Source organism: Anarhichas minor, unplaced genomic scaffold (assembly GCF_050575085.1).
Source record: "Anarhichas minor isolate MPS153535 unplaced genomic scaffold, ASM5057508v1 ptg000025l, whole genome shotgun sequence".
Taxonomy (NCBI): domain Eukaryota; kingdom Metazoa; phylum Chordata; class Actinopteri; order Perciformes; family Anarhichadidae; genus Anarhichas; species Anarhichas minor.
The window spans coordinates 1,760,177-1,779,915 of NW_027466471.1; the positions used below are offsets into that span (position 1 = coordinate 1,760,177).

General features: G+C 42.5%; 34 non-coding genes across 34 annotated transcripts; all 34 read right to left on the reverse strand.

The window, feature by feature from the left end:
- Window positions 1-480: 480 nt before the first annotated feature.
- Window positions 481-552, reverse strand: trnaq-uug (transfer RNA glutamine (anticodon UUG)). Its single transcript has one exon. It is a non-coding gene; the product is annotated as a tRNA-Gln (tRNA).
- Window positions 553-986: 434 nt separating this feature from the next.
- trnal-cag (transfer RNA leucine (anticodon CAG)) lies at window positions 987-1,069 on the reverse strand. Its single transcript has one exon. It is a non-coding gene; the product is annotated as a tRNA-Leu (tRNA).
- A 515-nt stretch (window positions 1,070-1,584) lies between these two features.
- On the reverse strand, window positions 1,585-1,656 carry trnaq-uug (transfer RNA glutamine (anticodon UUG)). Its single transcript has one exon. It is a non-coding gene; the product is annotated as a tRNA-Gln (tRNA).
- Window positions 1,657-2,090: 434 nt separating this feature from the next.
- Window positions 2,091-2,173, reverse strand: trnal-cag (transfer RNA leucine (anticodon CAG)). Its single transcript has one exon. It is a non-coding gene; the product is annotated as a tRNA-Leu (tRNA).
- A 515-nt stretch (window positions 2,174-2,688) lies between these two features.
- Window positions 2,689-2,760, reverse strand: trnaq-uug (transfer RNA glutamine (anticodon UUG)). Its single transcript has one exon. It is a non-coding gene; the product is annotated as a tRNA-Gln (tRNA).
- A 434-nt stretch (window positions 2,761-3,194) lies between these two features.
- Window positions 3,195-3,277, reverse strand: trnal-cag (transfer RNA leucine (anticodon CAG)). Its single transcript has one exon. It is a non-coding gene; the product is annotated as a tRNA-Leu (tRNA).
- Window positions 3,278-3,792: 515 nt separating this feature from the next.
- trnaq-uug (transfer RNA glutamine (anticodon UUG)) lies at window positions 3,793-3,864 on the reverse strand. Its single transcript has one exon. It is a non-coding gene; the product is annotated as a tRNA-Gln (tRNA).
- Window positions 3,865-4,896: 1,032 nt separating this feature from the next.
- Window positions 4,897-4,968, reverse strand: trnaq-uug (transfer RNA glutamine (anticodon UUG)). The gene has a single exon. It is a non-coding gene; the product is annotated as a tRNA-Gln (tRNA).
- Window positions 4,969-5,402: 434 nt separating this feature from the next.
- Window positions 5,403-5,485, reverse strand: trnal-cag (transfer RNA leucine (anticodon CAG)). The gene has a single exon. It is a non-coding gene; the product is annotated as a tRNA-Leu (tRNA).
- Window positions 5,486-6,000: 515 nt separating this feature from the next.
- trnaq-uug (transfer RNA glutamine (anticodon UUG)) lies at window positions 6,001-6,072 on the reverse strand. Its single transcript has one exon. It is a non-coding gene; the product is annotated as a tRNA-Gln (tRNA).
- A 434-nt stretch (window positions 6,073-6,506) lies between these two features.
- Window positions 6,507-6,589, reverse strand: trnal-cag (transfer RNA leucine (anticodon CAG)). Its single transcript has one exon. It is a non-coding gene; the product is annotated as a tRNA-Leu (tRNA).
- A 515-nt stretch (window positions 6,590-7,104) lies between these two features.
- trnaq-uug (transfer RNA glutamine (anticodon UUG)) lies at window positions 7,105-7,176 on the reverse strand. The gene has a single exon. It is a non-coding gene; the product is annotated as a tRNA-Gln (tRNA).
- A 434-nt stretch (window positions 7,177-7,610) lies between these two features.
- On the reverse strand, window positions 7,611-7,693 carry trnal-cag (transfer RNA leucine (anticodon CAG)). Its single transcript has one exon. It is a non-coding gene; the product is annotated as a tRNA-Leu (tRNA).
- Window positions 7,694-8,208: 515 nt separating this feature from the next.
- Window positions 8,209-8,280, reverse strand: trnaq-uug (transfer RNA glutamine (anticodon UUG)). The gene has a single exon. It is a non-coding gene; the product is annotated as a tRNA-Gln (tRNA).
- A 434-nt stretch (window positions 8,281-8,714) lies between these two features.
- On the reverse strand, window positions 8,715-8,797 carry trnal-cag (transfer RNA leucine (anticodon CAG)). Its single transcript has one exon. It is a non-coding gene; the product is annotated as a tRNA-Leu (tRNA).
- Window positions 8,798-9,312: 515 nt separating this feature from the next.
- trnaq-uug (transfer RNA glutamine (anticodon UUG)) lies at window positions 9,313-9,384 on the reverse strand. The gene has a single exon. It is a non-coding gene; the product is annotated as a tRNA-Gln (tRNA).
- Window positions 9,385-9,818: 434 nt separating this feature from the next.
- trnal-cag (transfer RNA leucine (anticodon CAG)) lies at window positions 9,819-9,901 on the reverse strand. The gene has a single exon. It is a non-coding gene; the product is annotated as a tRNA-Leu (tRNA).
- Window positions 9,902-10,416: 515 nt separating this feature from the next.
- trnaq-uug (transfer RNA glutamine (anticodon UUG)) lies at window positions 10,417-10,488 on the reverse strand. Its single transcript has one exon. It is a non-coding gene; the product is annotated as a tRNA-Gln (tRNA).
- Window positions 10,489-10,922: 434 nt separating this feature from the next.
- On the reverse strand, window positions 10,923-11,005 carry trnal-cag (transfer RNA leucine (anticodon CAG)). The gene has a single exon. It is a non-coding gene; the product is annotated as a tRNA-Leu (tRNA).
- A 515-nt stretch (window positions 11,006-11,520) lies between these two features.
- trnaq-uug (transfer RNA glutamine (anticodon UUG)) lies at window positions 11,521-11,592 on the reverse strand. The gene has a single exon. It is a non-coding gene; the product is annotated as a tRNA-Gln (tRNA).
- Window positions 11,593-12,026: 434 nt separating this feature from the next.
- On the reverse strand, window positions 12,027-12,109 carry trnal-cag (transfer RNA leucine (anticodon CAG)). Its single transcript has one exon. It is a non-coding gene; the product is annotated as a tRNA-Leu (tRNA).
- Window positions 12,110-12,624: 515 nt separating this feature from the next.
- On the reverse strand, window positions 12,625-12,696 carry trnaq-uug (transfer RNA glutamine (anticodon UUG)). The gene has a single exon. It is a non-coding gene; the product is annotated as a tRNA-Gln (tRNA).
- A 434-nt stretch (window positions 12,697-13,130) lies between these two features.
- On the reverse strand, window positions 13,131-13,213 carry trnal-cag (transfer RNA leucine (anticodon CAG)). Its single transcript has one exon. It is a non-coding gene; the product is annotated as a tRNA-Leu (tRNA).
- Window positions 13,214-13,728: 515 nt separating this feature from the next.
- Window positions 13,729-13,800, reverse strand: trnaq-uug (transfer RNA glutamine (anticodon UUG)). Its single transcript has one exon. It is a non-coding gene; the product is annotated as a tRNA-Gln (tRNA).
- Window positions 13,801-14,234: 434 nt separating this feature from the next.
- On the reverse strand, window positions 14,235-14,317 carry trnal-cag (transfer RNA leucine (anticodon CAG)). The gene has a single exon. It is a non-coding gene; the product is annotated as a tRNA-Leu (tRNA).
- Window positions 14,318-14,832: 515 nt separating this feature from the next.
- trnaq-uug (transfer RNA glutamine (anticodon UUG)) lies at window positions 14,833-14,904 on the reverse strand. The gene has a single exon. It is a non-coding gene; the product is annotated as a tRNA-Gln (tRNA).
- A 434-nt stretch (window positions 14,905-15,338) lies between these two features.
- Window positions 15,339-15,421, reverse strand: trnal-cag (transfer RNA leucine (anticodon CAG)). The gene has a single exon. It is a non-coding gene; the product is annotated as a tRNA-Leu (tRNA).
- A 515-nt stretch (window positions 15,422-15,936) lies between these two features.
- trnaq-uug (transfer RNA glutamine (anticodon UUG)) lies at window positions 15,937-16,008 on the reverse strand. Its single transcript has one exon. It is a non-coding gene; the product is annotated as a tRNA-Gln (tRNA).
- A 434-nt stretch (window positions 16,009-16,442) lies between these two features.
- On the reverse strand, window positions 16,443-16,525 carry trnal-cag (transfer RNA leucine (anticodon CAG)). The gene has a single exon. It is a non-coding gene; the product is annotated as a tRNA-Leu (tRNA).
- Window positions 16,526-17,040: 515 nt separating this feature from the next.
- trnaq-uug (transfer RNA glutamine (anticodon UUG)) lies at window positions 17,041-17,112 on the reverse strand. Its single transcript has one exon. It is a non-coding gene; the product is annotated as a tRNA-Gln (tRNA).
- A 434-nt stretch (window positions 17,113-17,546) lies between these two features.
- Window positions 17,547-17,629, reverse strand: trnal-cag (transfer RNA leucine (anticodon CAG)). The gene has a single exon. It is a non-coding gene; the product is annotated as a tRNA-Leu (tRNA).
- Window positions 17,630-18,144: 515 nt separating this feature from the next.
- On the reverse strand, window positions 18,145-18,216 carry trnaq-uug (transfer RNA glutamine (anticodon UUG)). The gene has a single exon. It is a non-coding gene; the product is annotated as a tRNA-Gln (tRNA).
- A 434-nt stretch (window positions 18,217-18,650) lies between these two features.
- Window positions 18,651-18,733, reverse strand: trnal-cag (transfer RNA leucine (anticodon CAG)). Its single transcript has one exon. It is a non-coding gene; the product is annotated as a tRNA-Leu (tRNA).
- A 515-nt stretch (window positions 18,734-19,248) lies between these two features.
- trnaq-uug (transfer RNA glutamine (anticodon UUG)) lies at window positions 19,249-19,320 on the reverse strand. The gene has a single exon. It is a non-coding gene; the product is annotated as a tRNA-Gln (tRNA).
- Between the last annotated feature and the right edge of the window lie 419 nt (window positions 19,321-19,739).

A 19,739-nucleotide genomic window follows, 5' to 3' on the forward strand; every position in this document is an offset into this window, starting at 1 on the left:
AATGAGCCTTTAAGTGCATTAATATGTTCCGCAAACACGACATCTTGAATCAGTATTCATTGCCGTTGACCCCACTAACACAGCCCCTTGTGTTTTTTTAACACACAAATGGTTGGACACAGCCCCCATCTGACATCGGAAAGCTGTGTGTGGATGGGCTTTCCAAAGCTGGTCGACCATCCAACAACAACCTCTGATGGAGTATACGGGTCCCTTGATGACGAACACTTTAGACTCTAACGGCAAGAACCTGAGTTGAAATCTCAGTCAAACTTCTTTTTTTATGGTGATTACAAGACACAATACAAAGTGTGCATCCATGATTTAAGTGTCAATGTCCCTGTCAATACTACTTCATTCTTAGATTACTCCGGTGAAGGTCAAGACAGTCCTCTCCGGTCTCACTTGTAGCTGGCCAGTCCAACTTTTGCTGAGATGTGGAAAGGTTGCATTTTTTGACCTTTACTCTAGCTTAAAATCAGGTTCCACTGAGATTTGAACTCAGATCACTGGAGTCAAAGTCCAGAGTGCTAACCATTACACCATGGAACCACTATGCCGTAGAAAACGACGCAGTTTTGGTAGACAGTTTCATATTTGGCATCCGCTAGTATGTTATCTGTGCAGGGAATAGGACATAGAAGGCATACAACGGAACCGATGACAAAGAAGCTAACAAGACACAGAAACCGTTTCAGGCTAACTTAAGGATTTTAGTAAGCTCAGCAGAGGATTTGGGAAGTGACAAGTAAAGAAATTGTTTTGAGAGACTTCATACAAACAATGAATCCAGCAACATATAGGCCAACTGTATACAAACACATGGTAAGATTACACTGGTTGATAATGTAGAGGCTTACAAATGCTGCTGTTGCAGTAGTCGTGCAGTATTTTGTCAAATGCCTGCTCCTTAACGTACAAAGCATTGCTAAGCTTTCTTTTACAATATCATGTTACAGTCAACAGAACAAGTGAAAAATAACTGCTGTCAGAAGTGGGATTCGAACCCACGCCTCCAGTGGAGACTGCGACCTGAACGCAGCGCCTTGGACCGCTCGGCCATCCTGACTGAAAAAAACCTAAATTTGCTTTGTTTTGCCATCTAATGAGCCTTTAAGTGCATTAATATGTTCCGCAAACACGACATCTTGAATCAGTATTCATTGCCGTTGACCCCACTAACACAGCCCCTTGTGTTTTTTTAACACACAAATGGTTGGACACAGCCCCCATCTGACATCGGAAAGCTGTGTGTGGATGGGCTTTCCAAAGCTGGTCGACCATCCAACAACAACCTCTGATGGAGTATACGGGTCCCTTGATGACGAACACTTTAGACTCTAACGGCAAGAACCTGAGTTGAAATCTCAGTCAAACTTCTTTTTTTATGGTGATTACAAGACACAATACAAAGTGTGCATCCATGATTTAAGTGTCAATGTCCCTGTCAATACTACTTCATTCTTAGATTACTCCGGTGAAGGTCAAGACAGTCCTCTCCGGTCTCACTTGTAGCTGGCCAGTCCAACTTTTGCTGAGATGTGGAAAGGTTGCATTTTTTGACCTTTACTCTAGCTTAAAATCAGGTTCCACTGAGATTTGAACTCAGATCACTGGAGTCAAAGTCCAGAGTGCTAACCATTACACCATGGAACCACTATGCCGTAGAAAACGACGCAGTTTTGGTAGACAGTTTCATATTTGGCATCCGCTAGTATGTTATCTGTGCAGGGAATAGGACATAGAAGGCATACAACGGAACCGATGACAAAGAAGCTAACAAGACACAGAAACCGTTTCAGGCTAACTTAAGGATTTTAGTAAGCTCAGCAGAGGATTTGGGAAGTGACAAGTAAAGAAATTGTTTTGAGAGACTTCATACAAACAATGAATCCAGCAACATATAGGCCAACTGTATACAAACACATGGTAAGATTACACTGGTTGATAATGTAGAGGCTTACAAATGCTGCTGTTGCAGTAGTCGCGCAGTATTTTGTCAAATGCCTGCTCCTTAACGTACAAAGCATTGCTAAGCTTTCTTTTACAATATCATGTTACAGTCAACAGAACAAGTGAAAAATAACTGCTGTCAGAAGTGGGATTCGAACCCACGCCTCCAGTGGAGACTGCGACCTGAACGCAGCGCCTTGGACCGCTCGGCCATCCTGACTGAAAAAAACCTAAATTTGCTTTGTTTTGCCATCTAATGAGTCTTTAAGTGCATTAATATGTTCCGCAAACACGACATCTTGAATCAGTATTCATTGCCGTTGACCCCACTAACACAGCCCCTTGTGTTTTTTTAACACACAAATGGTTGGACACAGCCCCCATCTGACATCGGAAAGCTGTGTGTGGATGGGCTTTCCAAAGCTGGTCGACCATCCAACAACAACCTCTGATGGAGTATACGGGTCCCTTGATGACGAACACTTTAGACTCTAACGGCAAGAACCTGAGTTGAAATCTCAGTCAAACTTCTTTTTTTATGGTGATTACAAGACACAATACAAAGTGTGCATCCATGATTTAAGTGTCAATGTCCCTGTCAATACTACTTCATTCTTAGATTACTCCGGTGAAGGTCAAGACAGTCCTCTCCGGTCTCACTTGTAGCTGGCCAGTCCAACTTTTGCTGAGATGTGGAAAGGTTGCATTTTTTGACCTTTACTCTAGCTTAAAATCAGGTTCCACTGAGATTTGAACTCAGATCACTGGAGTCAAAGTCCAGAGTGCTAACCATTACACCATGGAACCACTATGCCGTAGAAAACGACGCAGTTTTGGTAGACAGTTTCATATTTGGCATCCGCTAGTATGTTATCTGTGCAGGGAATAGGACATAGAAGGCATACAACGGAACCGATGACAAAGAAGCTAACAAGACACAGAAACCGTTTCAGGCTAACTTAAGGATTTTAGTAAGCTCAGCAGAGGATTTGGGAAGTGACAAGTAAAGAAATTGTTTTGAGAGACTTCATACAAACAATGAATCCAGCAACATATAGGCCAACTGTATACAAACACATGGTAAGATTACACTGGTTGATAATGTAGAGGCTTACAAATGCTGCTGTTGCAGTAGTCGTGCAGTATTTTGTCAAATGCCTGCTCCTTAACGTACAAAGCATTGCTAAGCTTTCTTTTACAATATCATGTTACAGTCAACAGAACAAGTGAAAAATAACTGCTGTCAGAAGTGGGATTCGAACCCACGCCTCCAGTGGAGACTGCGACCTGAACGCAGCGCCTTGGACCGCTCGGCCATCCTGACTGAAAAAAACCTAAATTTGCTTTGTTTTGCCATCTAATGAGCCTTTAAGTGCATTAATATGTTCCGCAAACACGACATCTTGAATCAGTATTCATTGCCGTTGACCCCACTAACACAGCCCCTTGTGTTTTTTTAACACACAAATGGTTGGACACAGCCCCCATCTGACATCGGAAAGCTGTGTGTGGATGGGCTTTCCAAAGCTGGTCGACCATCCAACAACAACCTCTGATGGAGTATACGGGTCCCTTGATGACGAACACTTTAGACTCTAACGGCAAGAACCTGAGTTGAAATCTCAGTCAAACTTCTTTTTTTATGGTGATTACAAGACACAATACAAAGTGTGCATCCATGATTTAAGTGTCAATGTCCCTGTCAATACTACTTCATTCTTAGATTACTCCGGTGAAGGTCAAGACAGTCCTCTCCGGTCTCACTTGTAGCTGGCCAGTCCAACTTTTGCTGAGATGTGGAAAGGTTGCATTTTTTGACCTTTACTCTAGCTTAAAATCAGGTTCCACTGAGATTTGAACTCAGATCACTGGAGTCAAAGTCCAGAGTGCTAACCATTACACCATGGAACCACTATGCCGTAAAAAACGACGCAGTTTTGGTAGACAGTTTCATATTTGGCATCCGCTAGTATGTTATCTGTGCAGGGAATAGGACATAGAAGGCATACAACGGAACCGATGACAAAGAAGCTAACAAGACACAGAAACCGTTTCAGGCTAACTTAAGGATTTTAGTAAGCTCAGCAGAGGATTTGGGAAGTGACAAGTAAAGAAATTGTTTTGAGAGACTTCATACAAACAATGAATCCAGCAACATATAGGCCAACTGTATACAAACACATGGTAAGATTACACTGGTTGATAATGTAGAGGCTTACAAATGCTGCTGTTGCAGTAGTCGTGCAGTATTTTGTCAAATGCCTGCTCCTTAACGTACAAAGCATTGCTAAGCTTTCTTTTACAATATCATGTTACAGTCAACAGAACAAGTGAAAAACAACTGCTGTCAGAAGTGGGATTCGAACCCACGCCTCCAGTGGAGACTGCAACCTGAACGCAGCGCCTTGGACCGCTCGGCCATCCTGACTGAAAAAAACCTAAATTTGCTTTGTTTTGCCATCTAATGAGCCTTTAAGTGCATTAATATGTTCCGCAAACACGACATCTTGAATCAGTATTCATTGCCGTTGACCCCACTAACACAGCCCCTTGTGTTTTTTTAACACACAAATGGTTGGACACAGCCCCCATCTGACATCGGAAAGCTGTGTGTGGATGGGCTTTCCAAAGCTGGTCGACCATCCAACAACAACCTCTGATGGAGTATACGGGTCCCTTGATGACGAACACTTTAGACTCTAACGGCAAGAACCTGAGTTGAAATCTCAGTCAAACTTCTTTTTTTATGGTGATTACAAGACACAATACAAAGTGTGCATCCATGATTTAAGTGTCAATGTCCCTGTCAATACTACTTCATTCTTAGATTACTCCGGTGAAGGTCAAGACAGTCCTCTCCGGTCTCACTTGTAGCTGGCCAGTCCAACTTTTGCTGAGATGTGGAAAGGTTGCATTTTTTGACCTTTACTCTAGCTTAAAATCAGGTTCCACTGAGATTTGAACTCAGATCACTGGAGTCAAAGTCCAGAGTGCTAACCATTACACCATGGAACCACTATGCCGTAGAAAACGACGCAGTTTTGGTAGACAGTTTCATATTTGGCATCCGCTAGTATGTTATCTGTGCAGGGAATAGGACATAGAAGGCATACAACGGAACCGATGACAAAGAAGCTAACAAGACACAGAAACCGTTTCAGGCTAACTTAAGGATTTTAGTAAGCTCAGCAGAGGATTTGGGAAGTGACAAGTAAAGAAATTGTTTTGAGAGACTTCATACAAACAATGAATCCAGCAACATATAGGCCAACTGTATACAAACACATGGTAAGATTACACTGGTTGATAATGTAGAGGCTTACAAATGCTGCTGTTGCAGTAGTCGTGCAGTATTTTGTCAAATGCCTGCTCCTTAACGTACAAAGCATTGCTAAGCTTTCTTTTACAATATCATGTTACAGTCAACAGAACAAGTGAAAAATAACTGCTGTCAGAAGTGGGATTCGAACCCACGCCTCCAGTGGAGACTGCGACCTGAACGCAGCGCCTTGGACCGCTCGGCCATCCTGACTGAAAAAAACCTAAATTTGCTTTGTTTTGCCATCTAATGAGCCTTTAAGTGCATTAATATGTTCCGCAAACACGACATCTTGAATCAGTATTCATTGCCGTTGACCCCACTAACACAGCCCCTTGTGTTTTTTTAACACACAAATGGTTGGACACAGCCCCCATCTGACATCGGAAAGCTGTGTGTGGATGGGGTTTCCAAAGCTGGTCGACCATCCAACAACAACCTCTGATGGAGTATACGGGTCCCTTGATGACGAACACTTTAGACTCTAACGGCAAGAACCTGAGTTGAAATCTCAGTCAAACTTCTTTTTTTATGGTGATTACAAGACACAATACAAAGTGTGCATCCATGATTTAAGTGTCAATGTCCCTGTCAATACTACTTCATTCTTAGATTACTCCGGTGAAGGTCAAGACAGTCCTCTCCGGTCTCACTTGAAGCTGGCCAGTCCAACTTTTGCTGAGATGTGGAAAGGTTGCGTTTTTTGACCTTTACTCTAGCTTAAAATCAGGTTCCACTGAGATTTGAACTCAGATCACTGGAGTCAAAGTCCAGAGTGCTAACCATTACACCATGGAACCACTATGCCGTAGAAAACTATGCAGTTTTGGTAGACAGTTTAATATTTGGCATCCGCTAGTATGTTATCTGTGCAGGGAATAGGACATAGAAGGCATACAACGGTACCGATGACAAAGAAGCTAACAAGACACAGAAACCGTTTCAGGCTAACTTAAGGATTTTAGTAAGCTCAGCAGAGGATTTGGGAAGTGACAAGTAAAGAAATTGTTTTGAGAGACTTCATACAAACAATGAATCCAGCAACATATAGGCCAACTGTATACAAACACATGGTAAGATTACACTGGTTGATAATGTAGAGGCTTACAAATGCTGCTGTTGCAGTAGTCGTGCAGTATTTTGTCAAATGCCTGCTCCTTAACGTACAAAGCATTGCTAAGCTTTCTTTTACAATATCATGTTACAGTCAACAGAACAAGTGAAAAATAACTGCTGTCAGAAGTGGGATTCGAACCCACGCCTCCAGTGGAGACTGCGACCTGAACGCAGCGCCTTGGACCGCTCGGCCATCCTGACTGAAAAAAACCTAAATTTGCTTTGTTTTGCCATCTAATGAGCCTTTAAGTGCATTAATATGTTCCGCAAACACGACATCTTGAATCAGTATTCATTGCCGTTGACCCCACTAACACAGCCCCTTGTGTTTTTTTAACACACAAATGGTTGGACACAGCCCCCATCTGACATCGGAAAGCTGTGTGTGGATGGGCTTTCCAAAGCTGGTCGACCATCCAACAACAACCTCTGATGGAGTATACGGGTCCCTTGATGACGAACACTTTAGACTCTAACGGCAAGAACCTGAGTTGAAATCTCAGTCAAACTTCTTTTTTTATGGTGATTACAAGACACAATACAAAGTGTGCATCCATGATTTAAGTGTCAATGTCCCTGTCAATACTACTTCATTCTTAGATTACTCCGGTGAAGGTCAAGACAGTCCTCTCCGGTCTCACTTGAAGCTGGCCAGTCCAACTTTTGCTGAGATGTGGAAAGGTTGCGTTTTTTGACCTTTACTCTAGCTTAAAATCAGGTTCCACTGAGATTTGAACTCAGATCACTGGAGTCAAAGTCCAGAGTGCTAACCATTACACCATGGAACCACTATGCCGTAGAAAACTATGCAGTTTTGGTAGACAGTTTAATATTTGGCATCCGCTAGTATGTTATCTGTGCAGGGAATAGGACATAGAAGGCATACAACGGTACCGATGACAAAGAAGCTAACAAGACACAGAAACCGTTTCAGGCTAACTTAAGGATTTTAGTAAGCTCAGCAGAGGATTTGGGAAGTGACAAGTAAAGAAATTGTTTTGAGAGACTTCATACAAACAATGAATCCAGCAACATATAGGCCAACTGTATACAAACACATGGTAAGATTACACTGGTTGATAATGTAGAGGCTTACAAATGCTGCTGTTGCAGTAGTCGTGCAGTATTTTGTCAAATGCCTGCTCCTTAACGTACAAAGCATTGCTAAGCTTTCTTTTACAATATCATGTTACAGTCAACAGAACAAGTGAAAAATAACTGCTGTCAGAAGTGGGATTCGAACCCACGCCTCCAGTGGAGACTGCGACCTGAACGCAGCGCCTTGGACCGCTCGGCCATCCTGACTGAAAAAAACCTAAATTTGCTTTGTTTTGCCATCTAATGAGCCTTTAAGTGCATTAATATGTTCCGCAAACACGACATCTTGAATCAGTATTCATTGCCGTTGACCCCACTAACACAGCCCCTTGTGTTTTTTTAACACACAAATGGTTGGACACAGCCCCCATCTGACATCGGAAAGCTGTGTGTGGATGGGCTTTCCAAAGCTGGTCGACCATCCAACAACAACCTCTGATGGAGTATACGGGTCCCTTGATGACGAACACTTTAGACTCTAACGGCAAGAACCTGAGTTGAAATCTCAGTCAAACTTCTTTTTTTATGGTGATTACAAGACACAATACAAAGTGTGCATCCATGATTTAAGTGTCAATGTCCCTGTCAATACTACTTCATTCTTAGATTACTCCGGTGAAGGTCAAGACAGTCCTCTCCGGTCTCACTTGTAGCTGGCCAGTCCAACTTTTGCTGAGATGTGGAAAGGTTGCATTTTTTGACCTTTACTCTAGCTTAAAATCAGGTTCCACTGAGATTTGAACTCAGATCACTGGAGTCAAAGTCCAGAGTGCTAACCATTACACCATGGAACCACTATGCCGTAGAAAACGACGCAGTTTTGGTAGACAGTTTCATATTTGGCATCCGCTAGTATGTTATCTGTGCAGGGAATAGGACATAGAAGGCATACAACGGAACCGATGACAAAGAAGCTAACAAGACACAGAAACCGTTTCAGGCTAACTTAAGGATTTTAGTAAGCTCAGCAGAGGATTTGGGAAGTGACAAGTAAAGAAATTGTTTTGAGAGACTTCATACAAACAATGAATCCAGCAACATATAGGCCAACTGTATACAAACACATGGTAAGATTACACTGGTTGATAATGTAGAGGCTTACAAATGCTGCTGTTGCAGTAGTCGTGCAGTATTTTGTCAAATGCCTGCTCCTTAACGTACAAAGCATTGCTAAGCTTTCTTTTACAATATCATGTTACAGTCAACAGAACAAGTGAAAAATAACTGCTGTCAGAAGTGGGATTCGAACCCACGCCTCCAGTGGAGACTGCGACCTGAACGCAGCGCCTTGGACCGCTCGGCCATCCTGACTGAAAAAAACCTAAATTTGCTTTGTTTTGCCATCTAATGAGCCTTTAAGTGCATTAATATGTTCCGCAAACACGACATCTTGAATCAGTATTCATTGCCGTTGACCCCACTAACACAGCCCCTTGTGTTTTTTTAACACACAAATGGTTGGACACAGCCCCCATCTGACATCGGAAAGCTGTGTGTGGATGGGCTTTCCAAAGCTGGTCGACCATCCAACAACAACCTCTGATGGAGTATACGGGTCCCTTGATGACGAACACTTTAGACTCTAACGGCAAGAACCTGAGTTGAAATCTCAGTCAAACTTCTTTTTTTATGGTGATTACAAGACACAATACAAAGTGTGCATCCATGATTTAAGTGTCAATGTCCCTGTCAATACTACTTCATTCTTAGATTACTCCGGTGAAGGTCAAGACAGTCCTCTCCGGTCTCACTTGTAGCTGGCCAGTCCAACTTTTGCTGAGATGTGGAAAGGTTGCATTTTTTGACCTTTACTCTAGCTTAAAATCAGGTTCCACTGAGATTTGAACTCAGATCACTGGAGTCAAAGTCCAGAGTGCTAACCATTACACCATGGAACCACTATGCCGTAAAAAACGACGCAGTTTTGGTAGACAGTTTCATATTTGGCATCCGCTAGTATGTTATCTGTGCAGGGAATAGGACATAGAAGGCATACAACGGAACCGATGACAAAGAAGCTAACAAGACACAGAAACCGTTTCAGGCTAACTTAAGGATTTTAGTAAGCTCAGCAGAGGATTTGGGAAGTGACAAGTAAAGAAATTGTTTTGAGAGACTTCATACAAACAATGAATCCAGCAACATATAGGCCAACTGTATACAAACACATGGTAAGATTACACTGGTTGATAATGTAGAGGCTTACAAATGCTGCTGTTGCAGTAGTCGTGCAGTATTTTGTCAAATGCCTGCTCCTTAACGTACAAAGCATTGCTAAGCTTTCTTTTACAATATCATGTTACAGTCAACAGAACAAGTGAAAAATAACTGCTGTCAGAAGTGGGATTCGAACCCACGCCTCCAGTGGAGACTGCGACCTGAACGCAGCGCCTTGGACCGCTCGGCCATCCTGACTGAAAAAAACCTAAATTTGCTTTGTTTTGCCATCTAATGAGCCTTTAAGTGCATTAATATGTTCCGCAAACACGACATCTTGAATCAGTATTCATTGCCGTTGACCCCACTAACACAGCCCCTTGTGTTTTTTTAACACACAAATGGTTGGACACAGCCCCCATCTGACATCGGAAAGCTGTGTGTGGATGGGCTTTCCAAAGCTGGTCGACCATGCAACAACAACCTCTGATGGAGTATACGGGTCCCTTGATGACGAACACTTTAGACTCTAACGGCAAGAACCTGAGTTGAAATCTCAGTCAAACTTCTTTTTTTATGGTGATTACAAGACACAATACAAAGTGTGCATCCATGATTTAAGTGTCAATGTCCCTGTCAATACTACTTCATTCTTAGATTACTCCGGTGAAGGTCAAGACAGTCCTCTCCGGTCTCACTTGTAGCTGGCCAGTCCAACTTTTGCTGAGATGTGGAAAGGTTGCATTTTTTGACCTTTACTCTAGCTTAAAATCAGGTTCCACTGAGATTTGAACTCAGATCACTGGAGTCAAAGTCCAGAGTGCTAACCATTACACCATGGAACCACTATGCCGTAAAAAACGACGCAGTTTTGGTAGACAGTTTCATATTTGGCATCCGCTAGTATGTTATCTGTGCAGGGAATAGGACATAGAAGGCATACAACGGAACCGATGACAAAGAAGCTAACAAGACACAGAAACCGTTTCAGGCTAACTTAAGGATTTTAGTAAGCTCAGCAGAGGATTTGGGAAGTGACAAGTAAAGAAATTGTTTTGAGAGACTTCATACAAACAATGAATCCAGCAACATATAGGCCAACTGTATACAAACACATGGTAAGATTACACTGGTTGATAATGTAGAGGCTTACAAATGCTGCTGTTGCAGTAGTCGTGCAGTATTTTGTCAAATGCCTGCTCCTTAACGTACAAAGCATTGCTAAGCTTTCTTTTACAATATCATGTTACAGTCAACAGAACAAGTGAAAAATAACTGCTGTCAGAAGTGGGATTCGAACCCACGCCTCCAGTGGAGACTGCGACCTGAACGCAGCGCCTTGGACCGCTCGGCCATCCTGACTGAAAAAAACCTAAATTTGCTTTGTTTTGCCATCTAATGAGCCTTTAAGTGCATTAATATGTTCCGCAAACACGACATCTTGAATCAGTATTCATTGCCGTTGACCCCACTAACACAGCCCCTTGTGTTTTTTTAACACACAAATGGTTGGACACAGCCCCCATCTGACATCGGAAAGCTGTGTGTGGATGGGCTTTCCAAAGCTGGTCGACCATCCAACAACAACCTCTGATGGAGTATACGGGTCCCTTGATGACGAACACTTTAGACTCTAACGGCAAGAACCTGAGTTGAAATCTCAGTCAAACTTCTTTTTTTATGGTGATTACAAGACACAATACAAAGTGTGCATCCATGATTTAAGTGTCAATGTCCCTGTCAATACTACTTCATTCTTAGATTACTCCGGTGAAGGTCAAGACAGTCCTCTCCGGTCTCACTTGTAGCTGGCCAGTCCAACTTTTGCTGAGATGTGGAAAGGTTGCATTTTTTGACCTTTACTCTAGCTTAAAATCAGGTTCCACTGAGATTTGAACTCAGATCACTGGAGTCAAAGTCCAGAGTGCTAACCATTACACCATGGAACCACTATGCCGTAAAAAACGACGCAGTTTTGGTAGACAGTTTCATATTTGGCATCCGCTAGTATGTTATCTGTGCAGGGAATAGGACATAGAAGGCATACAACGGAACCGATGACAAAGAAGCTAACAAGACACAGAAACCGTTTCAGGCTAACTTAAGGATTTTAGTAAGCTCAGCAGAGGATTTGGGAAGTGACAAGTAAAGAAATTGTTTTGAGAGACTTCATACAAACAATGAATCCAGCAACATATAGGCCAACTGTATACAAACACATGGTAAGATTACACTGGTTGATAATGTAGAGGCTTACAAATGCTGCTGTTGCAGTAGTCGTGCAGTATTTTGTCAAATGCCTGCTCCTTAACGTACAAAGCATTGCTAAGCTTTCTTTTACAATATCATGTTACAGTCAACAGAACAAGTGAAAAATAACTGCTGTCAGAAGTGGGATTCGAACCCACGCCTCCAGTGGAGACTGCGACCTGAACGCAGCGCCTTGGACCGCTCGGCCATCCTGACTGAAAAAAACCTAAATTTGCTTTGTTTTGCCATCTAATGAGCCTTTAAGTGCATTAATATGTTCCGCAAACACGACATCTTGAATCAGTATTCATTGCCGTTGACCCCACTAACACAGCCCCTTGTGTTTTTTTAACACACAAATGGTTGGACACAGCCCCCATCTGACATCGGAAAGCTGTGTGTGGATGGGCTTTCCAAAGCTGGTCGACCATCCAACAACAACCTCTGATGGAGTATACGGGTCCCTTGATGACGAACACTTTAGACTCTAACGGCAAGAACCTGAGTTGAAATCTCAGTCAAACTTCTTTTTTTATGGTGATTACAAGACACAATACAAAGTGTGCATCCATGATTTAAGTGTCAATGTCCCTGTCAATACTACTTCATTCTTAGATTACTCCGGTGAAGGTCAAGACAGTCCTCTCCGGTCTCACTTGTAGCTGGCCAGTCCAACTTTTGCTGAGATGTGGAAAGGTTGCATTTTTTGACCTTTACTCTAGCTTAAAATCAGGTTCCACTGAGATTTGAACTCAGATCACTGGAGTCAAAGTCCAGAGTGCTAACCATTACACCATGGAACCACTATGCCGTAAAAAACGACGCAGTTTTGGTAGACAGTTTCATATTTGGCATCCGCTAGTATGTTATCTGTGCAGGGAATAGGACATAGAAGGCATACAACGGAACCGATGACAAAGAAGCTAACAAGACACAGAAACCGTTTCAGGCTAACTTAAGGATTTTAGTAAGCTCAGCAGAGGATTTGGGAAGTGACAAGTAAAGAAATTGTTTTGAGAGACTTCATACAAACAATGAATCCAGCAACATATAGGCCAACTGTATACAAACACATGGTAAGATTACACTGGTTGATAATGTAGAGGCTTACAAATGCTGCTGTTGCAGTAGTCGTGCAGTATTTTGTCAAATGCCTGCTCCTTAACGTACAAAGCATTGCTAAGCTTTCTTTTACAATATCATGTTACAGTCAACAGAACAAGTGAAAAATAACTGCTGTCAGAAGTGGGATTCGAACCCACGCCTCCAGTGGAGACTGCGACCTGAACGCAGCGCCTTGGACCGCTCGGCCATCCTGACTGAAAAAAACCTAAATTTGCTTTGTTTTGCCATCTAATGAGCCTTTAAGTGCATTAATATGTTCCGCAAACACGACATCTTGAATCAGTATTCATTGCCGTTGACCCCACTAACACAGCCCCTTGTGTTTTTTTAACACACAAATGGTTGGACACAGCCCCCATCTGACATCGGAAAGCTGTGTGTGGATGGGCTTTCCAAAGCTGGTCGACCATCCAACAACAACCTCTGATGGAGTATACGGGTCCCTTGATGACGAACACTTTAGACTCTAACGGCAAGAACCTGAGTTGAAATCTCAGTCAAACTTCTTTTTTTATGGTGATTACAAGACACAATACAAAGTGTGCATCCATGATTTAAGTGTCAATGTCCCTGTCAATACTACTTCATTCTTAGATTACTCCGGTGAAGGTCAAGACAGTCCTCTCCGGTCTCACTTGTAGCTGGCCAGTCCAACTTTTGCTGAGATGTGGAAAGGTTGCATTTTTTGACCTTTACTCTAGCTTAAAATCAGGTTCCACTGAGATTTGAACTCAGATCACTGGAGTCAAAGTCCAGAGTGCTAACCATTACACCATGGAACCACTATGCCGTAGAAAACGACGCAGTTTTGGTAGACAGTTTCATATTTGGCATCCGCTAGTATGTTATCTGTGCAGGGAATAGGACATAGAAGGCATACAACGGAACCGATGACAAAGAAGCTAACAAGACACAGAAACCGTTTCAGGCTAACTTAAGGATTTTAGTAAGCTCAGCAGAGGATTTGGGAAGTGACAAGTAAAGAAATTGTTTTGAGAGACTTCATACAAACAATGAATCCAGCAACATATAGGCCAACTGTATACAAACACATGGTAAGATTACACTGGTTGATAATGTAGAGGCTTACAAATGCTGCTGTTGCAGTAGTCGTGCAGTATTTTGTCAAATGCCTGCTCCTTAACGTACAAAGCATTGCTAAGCTTTCTTTTACAATATCATGTTACAGTCAACAGAACAAGTGAAAAATAACTGCTGTCAGAAGTGGGATTCGAACCCACGCCTCCAGTGGAGACTGCGACCTGAACGCAGCGCCTTGGACCGCTCGGCCATCCTGACTGAAAAAAACCTAAATTTGCTTTGTTTTGCCATCTAATGAGCCTTTAAGTGCATTAATATGTTCCGCAAACACGACATCTTGAATCAGTATTCATTGCCGTTGACCCCACTAACACAGCCCCTTGTGTTTTTTTAACACACAAATGGTTGGACACAGCCCCCATCTGACATCGGAAAGCTGTGTGTGGATGGGCTTTCCAAAGCTGGTCGACCATCCAACAACAACCTCTGATGGAGTATACGGGTCCCTTGATGACGAACACTTTAGACTCTAACGGCAAGAACCTGAGTTGAAATCTCAGTCAAACTTCTTTTTTTATGGTGATTACAAGACACAATACAAAGTGTGCATCCATGATTTAAGTGTCAATGTCCCTGTCAATACTACTTCATTCTTAGATTACTCCGGTGAAGGTCAAGACAGTCCTCTCCGGTCTCACTTGTAGCTGGCCAGTCCAACTTTTGCTGAGATGTGGAAAGGTTGCATTTTTTGACCTTTACTCTAGCTTAAAATCAGGTTCCACTGAGATTTGAACTCAGATCACTGGAGTCAAAGTCCAGAGTGCTAACCATTACACCATGGAACCACTATGCCGTAGAAAACGACGCAGTTTTGGTAGACAGTTTCATATTTGGCATCCGCTAGTATGTTATCTGTGCAGGGAATAGGACATAGAAGGCATACAACGGAACCGATGACAAAGAAGCTAACAAGACACAGAAACCGTTTCAGGCTAACTTAAGGATTTTAGTAAGCTCAGCAGAGGATTTGGGAAGTGACAAGTAAAGAAATTGTTTTGAGAGACTTCATACAAACAATGAATCCAGCAACATATAGGCCAACTGTATACAAACACATGGTAAGATTACACTGGTTGATAATGTAGAGGCTTACAAATGCTGCTGTTGCAGTAGTCGTGCAGTATTTTGTCAAATGCCTGCTCCTTAACGTACAAAGCATTGCTAAGCTTTCTTTTACAATATCATGTTACAGTCAACAGAACAAGTGAAAAATAACTGCTGTCAGAAGTGGGATTCGAACCCACGCCTCCAGTGGAGACTGCGACCTGAACGCAGCGCCTTGGACCGCTCGGCCATCCTGACTGAAAAAAACCTAAATTTGCTTTGTTTTGCCATCTAATGAGCCTTTAAGTGCATTAATATGTTCCGCAAACACGACATCTTGAATCAGTATTCATTGCCGTTGACCCCACTAACACAGCCCCTTGTGTTTTTTTAACACACAAATGGTTGGACACAGCCCCCATCTGACATCGGAAAGCTGTGTGTGGATGGGCTTTCCAAAGCTGGTCGACCATCCAACAACAACCTCTGATGGAGTATACGGGTCCCTTGATGACGAACACTTTAGACTCTAACGGCAAGAACCTGAGTTGAAATCTCAGTCAAACTTCTTTTTTTATGGTGATTACAAGACACAATACAAAGTGTGCATCCATGATTTAAGTGTCAATGTCCCTGTCAATACTACTTCATTCTTAGATTACTCCGGTGAAGGTCAAGACAGTCCTCTCCGGTCTCACTTGTAGCTGGCCAGTCCAACTTTTGCTGAGATGTGGAAAGGTTGCATTTTTTGACCTTTACTCTAGCTTAAAATCAGGTTCCACTGAGATTTGAACTCAGATCACTGGAGTCAAAGTCCAGAGTGCTAACCATTACACCATGGAACCACTATGCCGTAGAAAACGACGCAGTTTTGGTAGACAGTTTCATATTTGGCATCCGCTAGTATGTTATCTGTGCAGGGAATAGGACATAGAAGGCATACAACGGAACCGATGACAAAGAAGCTAACAAGACACAGAAACCGTTTCAGGCTAACTTAAGGATTTTAGTAAGCTCAGCAGAGGATTTGGGAAGTGACAAGTAAAGAAATTGTTTTGAGAGACTTCATACAAACAATGAATCCAGCAACATATAGGCCAACTGTATACAAACACATGGTAAGATTACACTGGTTGATAATGTAGAGGCTTACAAATGCTGCTGTTGCAGTAGTCGTGCAGTATTTTGTCAAATGCCTGCTCCTTAACGTACAAAGCATTGCTAAGCTTTCTTTTACAATATCATGTTACAGTCAACAGAACAAGTGAAAAATAACTGCTGTCAGAAGTGGGATTCGAACCCACGCCTCCAGTGGAGACTGCGACCTGAACGCAGCGCCTTGGACCGCTCGGCCATCCTGACTGAAAAAAACCTAAATTTGCTTTGTTTTGCCATCTAATGAGCCTTTAAGTGCATTAATATGTTCCGCAAACACGACATCTTGAATCAGTATTCATTGCCGTTGACCCCACTAACACAGCCCCTTGTGTTTTTTTAACACACAAATGGTTGGACACAGCCCCCATCTGACATCGGAAAGCTGTGTGTGGATGGGCTTTCCAAAGCTGGTCGACCATGCAACAACAACCTCTGATGGAGTATACGGGTCCCTTGATGACGAACACTTTAGACTCTAACGGCAAGAACCTGAGTTGAAATCTCAGTCAAACTTCTTTTTTTATGGTGATTACAAGACACAATACAAAGTGTGCATCCATGATTTAAGTGTCAATGTCCCTGTCAATACTACTTCATTCTTAGATTACTCCGGTGAAGGTCAAGACAGTCCTCTCCGGTCTCACTTGTAGCTGGCCAGTCCAACTTTTGCTGAGATGTGGAAAGGTTGCATTTTTTGACCTTTACTCTAGCTTAAAATCAGGTTCCACTGAGATTTGAACTCAGATCACTGGAGTCAAAGTCCAGAGTGCTAACCATTACACCATGGAACCACTATGCCGTAAAAAACGACGCAGTTTTGGTAGACAGTTTCATATTTGGCATCCGCTAGTATGTTATCTGTGCAGGGAATAGGACATAGAAGGCATACAACGGAACCGATGACAAAGAAGCTAACAAGACACAGAAACCGTTTCAGGCTAACTTAAGGATTTTAGTAAGCTCAGCAGAGGATTTGGGAAGTGACAAGTAAAGAAATTGTTTTGAGAGACTTCATACAAACAATGAATCCAGCAACATATAGGCCAACTGTATACAAACACATGGTAAGATTACACTGGTTGATAATGTAGAGGCTTACAAATGCTGCTGTTGCAGTAGTCGTGCAGTATTTTGTCAAATGCCTGCTCCTTAACGTACAAAGCATTGCTAAGCTTTCTTTTACAATATCATGTTACAGTCAACAGAACAAGTGAAAAATAACTGCTGTCAGAAGTGGGATTCGAACCCACGCCTCCAGTGGAGACTGCGACCTGAACGCAGCGCCTTGGACCGCTCGGCCATCCTGACTGAAAAAAACCTAAATTTGCTTTGTTTTGCCATCTAATGAGCCTTTAAGTGCATTAATATGTTCCGCAAACACGACATCTTGAATCAGTATTCATTGCCGTTGACCCCACTAACACAGCCCCTTGTGTTTTTTTAACACACAAATGGTTGGACACAGCCCCCATCTGACATCGGAAAGCTGTGTGTGGATGGGCTTTCCAAAGCTGGTCGACCATCCAACAACAACCTCTGATGGAGTATACGGGTCCCTTGATGACGAACACTTTAGACTCTAACGGCAAGAACCTGAGTTGAAATCTCAGTCAAACTTCTTTTTTTATGGTGATTACAAGACACAATACAAAGTGTGCATCCATGATTTAAGTGTCAATGTCCCTGTCAATACTACTTCATTCTTAGATTACTCCGGTGAAGGTCAAGACAGTCCTCTCCGGTCTCACTTGTAGCTGGCCAGTCCAACTTTTGCTGAGATGTGGAAAGGTTGCATTTTTTGACCTTTACTCTAGCTTAAAATCAGGTTCCACTGAGATTTGAACTCAGATCACTGGAGTCAAAGTCCAGAGTGCTAACCATTACACCATGGAACCACTATGCCGTAAAAAACGACGCAGTTTTGGTAGACAGTTTCATATTTGGCATCCGCTAGTATGTTATCTGTGCAGGGAATAGGACATAGAAGGCATACAACGGAACCGATGACAAAGAAGCTAACAAGACACAGAAACCGTTTCAGGCTAACTTAAGGATTTTAGTAAGCTCAGCAGAGGATTTGGGAAGTGACAAGTAAAGAAATTGTTTTGAGAGACTTCATACAAACAATGAATCCAGCAACATATAGGCCAACTGTATACAAACACATGGTAAGATTACACTGGTTGATAATGTAGAGGCTTACAAATGCTGCTGTTGCAGTAGTCGTGCAGTATTTTGTCAAATGCCTGCTCCTTAACGTACAAAGCATTGCTAAGCTTTCTTTTACAATATCATGTTACAGTCAACAGAACAAGTGAAAAATAACTGCTGTCAGAAGTGGGATTCGAACCCACGCCTCCAGTGGAGACTGCGACCTGAACGCAGCGCCTTGGACCGCTCGGCCATCCTGACTGAAAAAAACCTAAATTTGCTTTGTTTTGCCATCTAATGAGCCTTTAAGTGCATTAATATGTTCCGCAAACACGACATCTTGAATCAGTATTCATTGCCGTTGACCCCACTAACACAGCCCCTTGTGTTTTTTTAACACACAAATGGTTGGACACAGCCCCCATCTGACATCGGAAAGCTGTGTGTGGATGGGCTTTCCAAAGCTGGTCGACCATCCAACAACAACCTCTGATGGAGTATACGGGTCCCTTGATGACGAACACTTTAGACTCTAACGGCAAGAACCTGAGTTGAAATCTCAGTCAAACTTCTTTTTTTATGGTGATTACAAGACACAATACAAAGTGTGCATCCATGATTTAAGTGTCAATGTCCCTGTCAATACTACTTCATTCTTAGATTACTCCGGTGAAGGTCAAGACAGTCCTCTCCGGTCTCACTTGTAGCTGGCCAGTCCAACTTTTGCTGAGATGTGGAAAGGTTGCATTTTTTGACCTTTACTCTAGCTTAAAATCAGGTTCCACTGAGATTTGAACTCAGATCACTGGAGTCAAAGTCCAGAGTGCTAACCATTACACCATGGAACCACTATGCCGTAAAAAACGACGCAGTTTTGGTAGACAGTTTCATATTTGGCATCCGCTAGTATGTTATCTGTGCAGGGAATAGGACATAGAAGGCATACAACGGAACCGATGACAAAGAAGCTAACAAGACACAGAAACCGTTTCAGGCTAACTTAAGGATTTTAGTAAGCTCAGCAGAGGATTTGGGAAGTGACAAGTAAAGAAATTGTTTTGAGAGACTTCATACAAACAATGAATCCAGCAACATATAGGCCAACTGTATACAAACACATGGTAAGATTACACTGGTTGATAATGTAGAGGCTTACAAATGCTGCTGTTGCAGTAGTCGTGCAGTATTTTGTCAAATGCCTGCTCCTTAACGTACAAAGCATTGCTAAGCTTTCTTTTACAATATCATGTTACAGTCAACAGAACAA